Below are 14,164 nucleotides of genomic sequence, written 5' to 3'. Positions count from 1 at the left end.
CTATCGGGGCATCTGGAGCGAATTTACTGCGCTTTGCTTCCAGTGGATTCGTTTGGTCGGCGTTACTCGCAGAAGTATCCTTAGAGGGCAGGGCAGATGAACTAAAACCGAGCTAAATTGCCCTAAATCAGCCCCAAAAATTCACACGATGCAAAAGAACCGCTACATGAGCGGGATAAGTTTGTTCCTGTTTAAAATGTAGTCCAGATCTTTTTAAGTTTGAGAGCGCGAACTGTCATGGAAAAATCCTATATATATATATATATATATATATATATATATATATATATATTATGAGAGGGAAAAAAGGACGCAACTCCATTTCCCGACAAGCCTGTTTCGTGAATCGCTTCACTCTTCAGGGGTTTAATGAAAGAATATTCATGTGTTCCGAAGGTTACGTTGGTTCTGAAGGTACATGAGGTTCCGCGGTCTGCTCATAGTCATAGCCTATGACTTCCTGTTTGAAATTACCACGCAGAAACACATGCGCAGATGAAATTGAAAGCGGAATACTTATCCTCGCTTCAGTCTGAATTAAGAGAAATATTAAAGATTTCTCAATGGGCTGCATGATCGAGCGAGATGTCTGATTGCAATTAACTGTTGAAGTTGACCGAGCCATGGGTCGTTCAAAAGGGCTGCTTTGAAAATTTGCCTACCTCATGATCGTTTGTTTACCAATACTATTTCTTTTCAGTCTGATATCATCAGACTGAATTTAGAAACAATCAGCTCTCTTAATTTCGCACTCGCACATTTGCATAGAAAAACTGAGAAGTCACACATGACTGAAAAAAACTGCACTGATACATTTTTGTCAAGTTAGACAATACACTTGGCCGAGGCTAACCCTGAAACTGATAAAGTAAGTACTTTATGGCCAACAAGATATTACATAGTTATAGTCAATAAGGAGATATCTTTTTAAGATAACTGTCACCTTTGAAACTATAAATGAATTGAATGAATCGTTTAGAGAATAATTTACTCCTGCTAGCTTCGAATGTACGGATACTCACCTATGTGCAAATAACTACCTTACTCCAACATAAAGGGACAATTGTCAGAAAAACTAACAAGGGTAAAAGGACGTTTAAGTACGCTAATTCAAAGTCCCACCTTAGATTCTCCTAACAAGCGATAACTAGCTTGTCCACAGAGGCATGAAAATCGCACATTACGACATAGCCATAGCAGACTAAACTAATGTGGCCTGAAAAAAAAATGTCATACTTGATTAAGTAGAAGGGACTCACGTGATGCTGAGTTGATAACGTAAATTTGCCGCCATTTCGAGCGTTACTCCTTCGTCAGAGCGATTGGAGGACTTGTGTGGGTTTATTGTGTCTCAGGTAGTGTTTTATGTCCCTGGACAAAGGGAAACAAATCAGTTGTATGCGCAAATAAAAGTACGTTTTACCAAGTAAAAGTCGGGAAAATCATTTCTATTATCAATTATGACAAGGTAGTCCTAAGGCAAGACTGAGCGTTCTAATTTGTTCATACTCGGTCAGTATTTTTTCGCCATATGAACCAGTTCCTTGGAAATGGTCATAAGCCGTGTATTTTTGGGCGACGATTGATATACTTCGCCCACGATTTCAAACTTCAAACCTTTGACTCAACGTGTAAAAATCGTTCGACTGCAAATAGTGGAGCTTGATTAATGAATGCACTGAATGTAGCCTGAAAACTATATCCATTCACTTTTAATTTTTCTTACTCTGCTTTCTATTTGTGCAGCATTGGCTTCCTTTATTTTCAAATATATATATTATGGAAAGCATAGCTGATGGTTTGACAAACTCCTTCGTGGCCAGACATACTACAGACCATACCTTACGCTTGGAACTGCTTTCTCGAAATCAAAATGGCTCACGCCATGACCAAGGCATAGGGATGGGGGCAGAGGTAAGAAAGATTGAATACAGATCTTAGATGTGGAAAGGGACACTGATAATGCTTTGTGGGTCTACTGGGGCAGGAAGGGCGTTGTAAAAGTCATTCTCAATCACCAAAATTGAAGCTGAGATCGCAGCTTTTATTGAATTTTATCGCACAAGCTTAGTAAAAAAGCCGATTCCCTATATGACAAAAAGATACCTCAGAGAATCACAAAAAAACTCAGGAAAATCGTTGTTGTTTTCGTTGTCACGGCTGTCCCATTTAGGTGTTTTGCGATATCTTTACAGAAAAAAAACATTGCCAATTTTTATTTACTTGAAACAAAAACAGCTTAGATTTATGAGGCATCAAAACGAGCATTCTAGGCGGGTAAAATGAGTCTAAGTCGCCCGCTGTAAGAGCTAGCCATATGATACACATTTTTCAAATTTATCTTGTTTTGTTTCATTTCTCCAGATTGTCGGGTCAAACAACATTGCTACCGACTCCTCTGCAGCTGGTTCCCCTTCGGTCGAACTCTTCCCAACGAACTCTCAAACTTCAAATCTGTTTGCATTGTCTGCCCTGAACATTAGACCTTGCAATGCTGAGTCTTTAGAGTCCACAAACAACAGTCGTCTTGCATTGGAGCAAGGAGTAGCCAGAGCAAAGGTCCAAATGAACAGGAGAATGCGGGAAAGAGAACAGCGTGAATTGAAGCAGGAACAACAACTCCAAACGGAACAGGACAAAAGGGAAACAGAGATTAGAATGAGAAGAAATAGAGAAATGATAGAAAGGGAGAGAAGGGAAATAAGAAGATCTAGTGGATGGAGAGGATGGCAAACGGCAGTTCTTGGACCTTGGTGTTTATGCCGCCTTGATGAGGTGACAATATAACATGTTTTTATTTTGTTTCTTTCCTTCTAAATTGACCACTAATATAAGTCGTCTTTCCTCGCACCTGCGTGAGAAAAGTTGCGGCAGGTTCTTTCCTATCTGAATAAAATGACTCAAGCGATTAACAACGGCATTAAGAAAAAGAAAAAATACGAAGTGAAAAATGAGAAAGAAAGAACCCGTAAATGAGAGTGAGTTGAACTGAATAAAATCCCTATTAATCCCATGCATTTCTAAACTCCAGTTCGCTCATCATCACTTCTTGCCACTTTTGAAATTGCTTAGTTATAGATTTTTTTTTCGTGTTTTTTCAGTTTGTAGGAGACAATATCTGCAGAAGATGTGACAGACAGAGATACTTCTAATCCTTTTTGGCATCATTGTGGTGCACATAATGCAGAAAAGTCAAGTTAGAGGCTTTAAATACATACTTAAGGATTACAATTCTTCCTATGAACAGCTACTTGACAAGGTCAACCTCACTTCGTTGAGTAGTAGGTGTCTCCAGCATATTTGTTGCATAAGAACTTGTTTGTAGAAAACTACCCGAATTATATGAGAACCATTCCCTGCAAATTACAACAAAAGTGGTCACCACGTCTTGTTACTTTCTAAGCCGAGAACAACAGTGTATGGTCTACATTCTTTTAATTACTAAGCTGCTGAACTATGAAATTCCCTACCTGATGGCCATAAAGCTTGCGAGGATTTATATGAATTTAAGAGAAAAATTCTTAGTTTTTTCAATTTTAACATTTAACTAGCATATATTTTTATATCTATTGTATATTACATCATATTTTACTGTATTTAATATTTTTTTAGTGTATTATTTGATAGGCATGTAAATTGCATATTCTTTTTAGAATTTGTATTTTCATTGTATTTTTTATATTTAACACGACATTAGCTTTTGTAGCTACACTCAAATTTCGTTTTAAATAAAGTTTATGTATTTATTTATGCATGTATGTATGTTGTTAGTCTAAATCCCTACCTAGGTCATTCGATAGTAATAGTGCTCGCTATTCAGCAAAGTTGGTGCCAAAATTGATATTTTTGCTTCTTAAACATTCTGGGCGATCACGTTGTTTTTAGGATCAGTTGTCGCCAACAGAGGATAAAGGTGGGACTCTAGGAAATTGACTACCAACGGGGAGGGGGAGGGGGTGTTAGGGCATTAGAATATTAGAATACTAGAATTATTAACTAGATTTATAAACGCTGATTCGTTCTCATTGATCACAACAAAGAAATAGTGTAGGTGTTTTATCACTTTCAAGTTCCTCAATGATATTTAATGCTCAAGCACGCCATTTCAATCTCCTGCTGTCTCAAGGTTGCTTTTGTAGCACTCTTTTGTATTACCAAGCCATGAAAAAAGCTAGAAGTGGACTTGACACGCCCAAAAAAATGAAAAAGCCTTTGTTGAGTAATTACCTAGCGATTTATAGCTATTTTTTTAAAAATTTCAAGACCATTAGGCGATGTCAATTTCACAATAAACCTTGCGCATGGAGACAAGTTAATCGTTACATTTTACTACATATTTCGTGGTTTTTCAAACAAAAACTTATGCTTCCCTTATATCAGCATTACTTCAATTCGTTTCTGGTAAAAGAGCGGTGAAAAAGCGATAACCTCTCCCTAAAATCGTTTTTTCGGACGTCGGAACAACCTTTCGCCACATATTTCCTTCTGGTGAGTTGCAAGGTTTGCCCCGTGGCGATCCCAGAAATCTGTCCGCAAACACAAGGATCCGCCGGATTACTGGCAACTCATTCATTGTTTAGTCACATGAATGTAATAAGGGAAAGACCCGCACCAAGTTTTGATGTTTCTCTCATGATCGTTTTCTTTTTGTCTGTCTACAATTCACGCGCCTTCTTTGCATGTTGCGTGCATAAGAAGGACTGAGAAATATGATTTGTTTAAAACTTATGAACACATTGTATATCTTATCCTTATTTAGGCCCAGAAACATTTATTTTATTTATTTGTCATTTGCCTTTATTACATATTAAAAGGTGAGGCTCCCCTCTTTAGATTAGAGTTTAATTTAAACTAGAATGTAGAACTTAATTCAACAAGTGTAAAGTAACAAGAAAACTTAATTATTTATTATTACCAACTTTGCTATAAAATTCATTGAGTATTTTGGAAAATTAATTAAATAGGATATTAGTTACTTGGACTTGGACTACTTGCAATCTATTTATCCAGTAACATTTCACCCAGTAAAATGCCATATCTTTTAAATCATAGAATTCCAATTTTTTATTAAAAGAATAAAATGATCAATTGTGTCAAAGGCTTTAGTAAGTCCAAGACACCTGCAAAGAAATTTATGTTATCAACTGCATTTTCTATTTTGTTGATGAGGCCTATCAATGCATGTGAGGTAGAGTGTTTCTCTCGAAACCCAAACTGGTTGTTAGACAAGATTCTATTTTCAGTTAGTTACCTTGAGATGTGATTATATGCAATTTTTTCAAAAATTTTTGAAGCATTAAATACAGGGACTACTTTGTCAATTTTTAGTTTAGATGAGAAAATACCCGAAGGCAAACACAAGTTGATAATATGCAATATGAAACTCCTTTTTTTCTTTCGTAATATTGTGTTGCCCATTATCTGGCAAACAGCCTTTGCGAGACATCTTGAGAATCTTTGTATATGTTGCAGTTAGCCCATAAAATACAATTATAGCCCTCTTAAGTCAGTTTTAAGTCTTAGAACAACAAGCGTAGGATTAGGGTTACGGTTATCTTCCTGCCTCCGAGAGTGAAAGTCACATGAAGATGATGGAATGATTATTTTTACTACTCAGGAACTGCGATATTGACGAGATCCCGTTGATCCAGCGTTGGTGCTGTAGCAAGACCGTATTTAAATATAGTATGTAATCTGTAGCCTTAAGAAGTCACACTCGTTAAAGTAGGTACTGATGTCTTTGAATAGACCTTTGGTAGGTGTGATTTACTTCGATCTAACATCACAATTTGAGCTTTCCCAGAGTCATATAATTTGACACGGTGTCGTGACAACTTAATTGAAAAGCTGAGTTTTCCGCTGGTATCTTAAAACAAGTTGGCAGATGCCATCAGCGCTTAACAGACCCCAGTCATGACATGTGAAAAGAATACCTCCATCTAACAAATAAGGAGAGCGAGTTTCTGCGAAATGTAAATCAATGCAGCTAAAATAGAACCGAACCGGCTATTGGTTTTTCATAAGAAGATAAAATATTGATGCCGATCCTGTTGTATGAAACCATGAAGCATGCTTCAAGTGCAAAGACTTTGAGTTTCACTGGTGATGTTTTGAAATTTAGGCGTTATGATGCGTGTTGAAGCAATCATGTGGAAAACCAGCGTAAACGACTTTGAACTTCACAGAGTGACAGCTTCGTGAAATGTATTTGAATTTCACAAACAGTCCTGTGAAATTCAAAATAACCGCATTTTATAACATAATTATTTTGTTTTGGAAATTTCAAAATGTGCCAGAACCCGCTTTTAATAACTACTGCGATGGACTGCATGAAAGTTGAAGTCGAAGGCACACTACTGCATGTGAAGCTTTTTGATTCCCGGCCATTTGTCAATTGCTAGATAGTAAGCACTTAACCACCTATGTACTACTTGATCTTAAGTCGGGAGACTGAGAGAGAAAAAAAGAGGAAAATAGAGGAAAGAAAGATAAAGAGAAAGTAGGTGCTTCTCTCCCAAGTTCATTCAACAAAAACCTCTTTCACCTACTTTAAGGCCAATCGTCTCCTGAAGAGCGTGCATTTGTAAATTGTCTCTGATAAAGAAAGCACCTTCGGATTTTCTCAGGTTTTCCTTCAAGTCATAATCAAGAGAATTTTATCTCACCACAAATGTTTCATTTTTGGTGTTAAATCTACAAAATTGTATTTGCTTTCATGTCCAATCTGTAACCTATTTACTGTTATAATTGCAGTCGACTCCCGATGACTCGAACCCTCCCTAACTCGACATCGCGCCAACTCGAACCAAAATTGATCATGATTTTCCCTTGATGTCCGTTATACATTTACTGAAATTTTACCCTCCACAACTCAAATCTCCTCCTAGCCCTTCAGGCGATTTCTCTCTATATTTTACCCTCGATAACTCGAATTACGGAAAACCACGCGCGCCAATACGACGTGACAAATCGAAACAAATAGTGTACTGCGGTCCAAACCATTTAATATATTTTGAAGCAACCATTTAATATATGCTTTGAAGAAAATGTATACAGTAATGATAGAAAATAGTAAACACCGTTTTTCTTTTATTTGCGGTCCCTTGTTTTCAACCCCAGAATCTTTTTTTAATTTCCCTTGAAGGTTCAAGTTATCAGGAGTGGACGATATTTCTCCTGTAAAAATAGCCAGTATGCAAGCCTCGACTTCAGGTGCTCGACCCAGTTTCCAGCTTTACTAGGCAAGGGATCTCGAAACTATATCTCCATGAAAGATCTGCGGATTGCATTTGTTTCACAAACTTAATCCTTTCGGAATGCCTTCTATTCGTTTACAACCGGGCAGAGCTACAAGAGGTTACGTAAAAGACTGCTGGCACAATCGATCTGTCTAATCTTTCGAGACCTCTAAGACTGTTAGGGGGTTTATCGTAAGTTTTCAGAGAGATGAAAACTTCAAAACAATTTAAAACCATTCGAATTAGCCTAGTTCTTCTCAAAGTGTGTCCTCTATCAAACTTTATTTGTTGGTAAAAGAGATCACCAAACATAAGCGGAAAATTTTTAATGAAAACTGTTTTTAACGAAGAAGTTGCGATTGTCTGTAATATCCGCGAAAACATCCGCGGGGCTTCCCCGCGTTAATAGGAATGTCTACTTAATCGTCAGTCAAACGTGAACCCAGCCAAAACCCCTACAGGAGAAACCAGTTTCGTTTTTTAATCCTTCGTCAAATTATTCGTAGTGCACTCTCCTCTGCTGGTACCTACATCAACCAGATAAAGAAACGCAATTTGGAAAAGCTAGAGAGGTGAGTCAAGGAGATTTCATTAACATCCCTCCGCTTTTCTCGACCGGCGCAGAATTCGAATCCAGCGAGACGGATGCGGTAATAGTTATTCCCGAGGATTTTTCGGTCTCATTCGTTAGATTGCTTCAAAAGCTTCTGAAGAGCCGCACAATTTCTTTTTACTCACCTTTTATTATTTTTTATTTACTTACTTGCTTATTTAATTTGCTTGCTTACCTACTCATTTATTTGCTTACACAAGTGATAGCGTAATAGTTACGGGCCTTATAACAGGCCAGTTACCATAAATAAAAAAAAATCCAAAATCGCATAATTTTCACCTAAGAATTAACCAAAAAGCTTGACATTTTCAGTACAGACTAGATGTAATTTTTCTGTTGTTTTCTTTTTCTACCTGCGGGGCTGCTCCAAGACGAGGAGCGTAAAAAATATTGTCATCGTTGTTCTCCAAACGTTGAACTTAGATTGGAATGGTTCTTGAACGATACGCCTTTCTGCGATTCGAAGTTAGCAGGACTAACTTTATATTTACCACTGTAAGGTACTTTGCCAAAATCCTGCAGCCAAAAAAGAAAAAGTACTCTGGGTTGGTAGAAAATAACCAATAATGATCATGATTGGGAATGTAGTTATTATTGTTTAGTTACCATTGTTTTCCCAGTACAGACAGCTGAAAAATTTGCATGAAGGCCTTCAAACCTGATAAGCTAGCATGATTGTCTACATACGGGTGAAAAATCTAGTAAATTTTTTTCTTCAATCTTGTCTTCTCATTATTACTTATACGCAACTTGCGTTTTCTTTGGAAATGATTGATCAAATGTTATAGCTCCAATAGAGCTTGGTACCGGATGCAGACGATCTATGTTTATTTCTGTCCATTGCCTGCTTATCTATTACAGTTTTTCGAAAATTGTGAATAACGACAGTGACTGCGACATACAAGCATTTAACCCTTATCGTATTAAGATATCTTGCAGTTATAACGTAATGTGTTGTGCGTAATAGAAATAATTAAACCCTCGATTCAACCCCACAGACATCTGAGAAGATGTTAACAAAGAAGATTTTTCTTGAGAGCAAATTTACGACGAAATTACGCGTACGCATGACAGGACGGATAATGCATGCACTGTAAGTACCTCCCGTTGTTCCATACAAAGCCTTAGAAAAGTTTTCTAAGGCTTTGTATGGGACAACGGGAGGTACTTACAGTCCACGCGTTTTTCCGTCCTGTCATGTTTCAAACTTCAATCCTTTGATCAACGTGTAAAAATCGTTCGACTGCAAATGGTGGAGCTTGATTCATGAGTGCACTTAATGTAGCCGGAAAACTATACCCAGTCTCTTTTAATTTTTCCTATTCTGCTTTCTGTTTGTACAGCATTGGTTTCCTAAAGTTGAAATACCTGTATCATGGGAAACGAAGCTAACGGTCTGATAGACTCCTTCGTGGCCAGACACACTACAGACCCTACCTTACGCTTGGAACTGCTTTCTCGTAATCAAAATGGCCCACGCCATGACCAAGGCACAGGGATGGGGGAAGAGGTAAGAAAGACTGAATACAGCATAGCTTTTAGATTAGGAGAGGGACACTGCTATCGCTTTTCTGTGACTACGTAGCGGGTCTGCTGGGGCAGGAAGGGCGTTGTAAAAGTCATTCTCAATCACCAAAATTGAAGCTGAGATCACAGCTTTTATTGACTACGACATAGAAACTGGAAAAAACTATGAGACCGAATGATCCAGCAAATCTCATCGCACAAGCTTAGCGAAAAAATCGATTCCCTGTGTGACAAAAAGATACTTTAGAGAATTGCAAAGTAAACTTACGAAAATCGTTGTTGTTTTCGCTGTCACGTCTGTCCCTTATGGGTGTTTTGCGATATCTTTACAGACAAAAATATTATCAATTTTTATTTACTTAAAAACAAGAACAGCTCAGATTTGTGAAGCATCAAAACGAGCATTCCATTCTATACCGCCCGTTCTGACAGTTAGCCATATGATAAACATTTTTGCAATTTATCTTATTTTGTTTCATTTCTCCAGATTACCGGGTCAAACAACACTGCTACCGACTCGTCTGCAGCTGGTTCCCCTTCGGCCAAAGTCATCTCAATGAACCCTCAAGCTTCAAATTTTTTTGCATTGTCTGCACTGAACATAAGACCTTGGAATGTTGAGTCTTTAGAGTCCACGAAAAATAGTCCTCTTGCGTTGGAGCAAGGAGTAGCCAGAGCAACGGTCCAAATGAACAGGAGAATGCGGGAAAGAGAATTGCTTGAATTGGAGCGGGAACAACTTCAAAGGGACCAAGAAAGAAGGGAAAGAGAGATTAGGATGAGAAGAAATAGAGAAATGATAGAAAGAGAGAGAAGGGAAATAAGAAGATCTAGGAGAGAATGGCAAGAGACAGGAGAATAATGCAATAAGAGAAGAGATTTTCTAGGTACATGAAACCTTATTTCATATAATATTCCTATTGATTAAGAAATTTTTGTACAAATGTAGTAAATACGCATTTTCCACGCAAGATGCTGGTCTATGTAAACACCTAAAAATTTGATGTGTTAAACTTTCTCAATAATTGCGTTATCAATTTTGAGAGGGCTCGTCGCTAACAATTTTTTTTGTTTAGCTCTAAAAATCATGATCTTTGTTTTTTTTCACATTAATGAAAAACTTGTTAGCTTTTAGCTAAGTCGCAAAATGACGAGTTTCATCGTGGAGGTAATTCATAAGAGTTTTAAGATTTCGGTTTTTAGTAAAAAATGCTGGTATCGTCGGCTAAAAGTAAACATTCAGCATCTCTTATGAAAAACCAATTGTTAGACAAGATCATATTTTCAGTAAGGTACCTTGAGATATGATTATATACAATATTTTTAAAAAAAATTTCGAGAAAGCAGGAAGTATTGAAATTGCTCTGTAATTTTCAATCAAGGATGATCGTTATAAGGGAAAGACCCGCTTGAAACTTGACTTTCTCATGTGTGGTGCGAATATTTTCCTTCAGATCCCTGTACTTTATGTTTTCTCTCGTGATGGGTTTTTTTTTTTAACTGAAGACTCCTTTTGTCTGTCTTCAATTCACGGGCTATCTTTGTTGTGCGCCTAACAAAAATGGCGCGTGACGAAGGGATTATTCAGTTCATAAAACATAGATGAGAGTTTCTCACGTACAACTTGCTTGTAAACATTGCAACTTTCAAAGTTCCATGTTTCTGTCATCGTTTTTAGAAAAGCGCCGTCTAAGTGCGTGGGAGGAATTTTCGAGACGAGTATTAGAAACTGCTGCTCTTGAATAAATTTTATCACTTAATAACTTTCTGATTTTCAGTCTAGGGGACGAAAATAAAATTTTTTCCATTCCTTTTGAAATAAATCTTTGTTTCGTAGGCTACAAATGTTCACAAATTATATTTGATTACAACAAGGCAGGCGTGCAATTAAGACAGAGCGTGTTATCTATTTAAGGTTGCGGCTGAACAGTAGGGCACGTTCTGGAATGAACCAATAAATGCCTAGCAGTCAAAAATTTACACATAAATAATACACATAAATAATACACATAAATAATACACATAAATAATACACATAAATAATACACATAAATTTTGTAGACGGCGCCTCGAATACTCCCTCGATACATCTGAGGCTCGTTCTCAAACTTAACAAAGGTGAGCAGTTCGGGCCATAACCATTTCTGGATATCGGTTTCGAGCTTTGTGATTGGGTGAGATCAAAACCAAAACAAAGCAAATTTGGCTGAGAGGTATTAGAAGCAAGAAGAACCTGATTTTTTTTTTGTGGCGGCCATGTTGTAATGCGGAAGTAAGCAGAAACAAAATTCGCTGACAAAGACTGGACGCAAGATACCATTAAAAGTATTCATTTATTTCACATATTCAAAGTGCATGTCCTCGACATTCTCGCATTCTGGAAGAGTAGAGGGTCTGAATGGGGTTTAGTGTTTAGTATTATTTGTCCATATTTTTTAGTGTTTACTGTTAAATTGGCCATTTTTTTAATGTTTACTGTTCTTGAAAAAAATACTGTTTATTGTTTGAAAGGAGACCCCAAAGTTTTTTTTAAGGATTTTCAAATTTTATCTGCTCTTTTTAATTCTGCAAGAAAATCAAGAAAATCACTCACGAACAGTGAGCCGAAGCTGAAATGCTCTTGTCCTTAGAACCGATAATGCGCCTTACTAGACCCTCAGTACTGGGTGTACTTAAGGGGATACGTTAGGTAATCCACACAATAGTTCCTTAAAAGTATCGCTTTTGGAAATCCAACCAATGTAGTGTTTTCAAAAGACCAATTGCACTTTAAATTGGGCCCCAAGGCAAAGTACTGGCGTTAGACTACGATTTCGACTCTCGATAGTCTCGTAGAACTGCTTTTACACCGACCAGTCGATGTAAATGTTCGGAGGGAAGTATTCAAGGATGCGCGGGACCTATGCTTTACCAATGGCGTAGTCTTCGTTGCAGAGAGAGGCTCATCAGCAATCCGTTTCATTGAATTGAAAGGCGAAGTACTTTTCAAACCCGGACGCCTAAAATCGCGAGCTGATTTGCTCTCGCAGCTTAGTCGTTTCAGATTGTCACTTGAGGGTACAGGTCCAGTTCTACAGAAGCGGTTGACGACACATCTGAGATCTTTAGCTGCACAAGTCGAGAACTGAATAAACAAATTGTCCAGATTAACCCACCTTTAAATAAATCAACTTCCATCTGTGCGGCAAGTAAAGATATCCTCTTGTGTGCAGATGATGAGCAGAGAAGCATAATACAGCTGGAGTTAGAGTAAAATGGAGTGGCTATCATCGGTAGTAAGCTGAGACAGATAAACTACTCCAATGACGTGACAAGTGTTGAATCTCTTTATGTTCTGCGGCAATCAGCATACTTGGCTGCAACTAGCTAAGCTGGAGGGTTATATGGTTGTAACCTCGATTCTGTCAATGTTGAGCGACTCTTGCGGAATTCTTCAGATTCTTGTAAGGAAATCAGGAGGCTGCACTTAATCCCTTAAGTGCAACAGTCGAGACCTTGTTGGGTACTGGCCATGAAGGAACCGTTGATGGAACTGAAGAAAGCTGCTTATTTACACAATTTCATGCAATCTGTTCCTTGTAGAAAATTTTTTTTGTTTCCGATATAGCTGCTGAAACAATCAAACTAGCTTCGGTGCTTACTGGCAAAGTGTCCTTTCTTTGCAACCTCGAATGTCTCTATGATAGTTTTGGAATTGGTGCACATACGATCGACGCGGTCCAATTATCTCTTCAAGATGCTGTGTGCAATGTTTCATCTGTAAATGCTTATATTAAAAACACAGTCGCTGAAGTAAGGCAGCATTATAAAATGAAAGAAACGACAACAATAAATGGCCCTGAAGGAACTGTTTCAAGCAAAACACAGGAGTCATTGGTGCTTCCCGAAAGAGGTGTGGAACAGCTACGAGATAACGTTAAGAATGTGAACGAGGACTATCTTGGTTACATTGACCTGCGTACGCTGCTACCAACTCAGGTAGAGAACCTTCATGCAGTCTCCAACTTCAAAAACGAGACTTTCACCGCTCTTCAGTATGCTCAAGACTTTGGAACAATTTCAAAGGAATCTTGAAAGAGAACAACGAAGTGGGGTGCGAAGTACTTCACACTTGAGAAGTCTTATTATCCAGTGCCTAAATCCAGTGTGGAGTTACGGGACGTAGATTTGATGAAACCTCCTCCAGCTGACAACGTTGACCCCAACATTGAGGCAGCCATGAAGGAATTGGTTGACAGGTATCGACCTGTCAAGGACGGTAAGAAGCGAATCAACAAAAGACAAAGCGGGAGCCCTGCCACCAGCTGTATATTCCAGTACGCCATCGTGTACTAGAGTAATATTCCAAGAGGATGTTTAAGATGATCCAGGGAAAGACAATGAAGAACGAGTCGACCAGGATACAAATATTCCACGAGCTACAAACGAAGTACCGAGAATCACCTTTGTTGACGAAAGCATGCTCGGAGTTGTCGCAGTTAGTGACGTGACAGACCTCTCCGAGAAACAGGATGAATTCGACACCGACTCGGAGATCGATGCGGATAATGATACAGACATAACGTTCAGCGGATTTGGTCGCACCACCCGCGCTCATTTCCGCCTTGATCTCTAGAAATAGTTGGGACAATCGCGACTATTCAGGTATGGAATATAATCAAATGTTTTTGGCCAGGATGGAGTGACATGTCTGTCATTTTTGTTGACCATTATACATTGTAAGCACTGTAGCCGATCTTATTGGTAAAAGAATATTCTGTTATTGCATTCATTACTAGTCAAATTT

At 38.1% G+C, this 14,164-nt stretch overlaps 1 pseudogene; it reads left to right on the top strand.

Annotated features, from left to right (window-relative positions):
• The first annotated feature begins 13,188 nt into the window (after positions 1-13,188).
• On the top strand, positions 13,189-13,713 carry LOC131768825 (uncharacterized; annotated as a pseudogene).
• Positions 13,714-14,164: the final 451 nt, after the last annotated feature.

The sequence above is a fragment of the Pocillopora verrucosa genome, chromosome 9 (genome assembly GCF_036669915.1).
Source record: "Pocillopora verrucosa isolate sample1 chromosome 9, ASM3666991v2, whole genome shotgun sequence".
NCBI classification, from domain to species: domain Eukaryota; kingdom Metazoa; phylum Cnidaria; class Anthozoa; order Scleractinia; family Pocilloporidae; genus Pocillopora; species Pocillopora verrucosa.
This window is presented reverse-complemented; position numbering and strand designations above follow the sequence as displayed.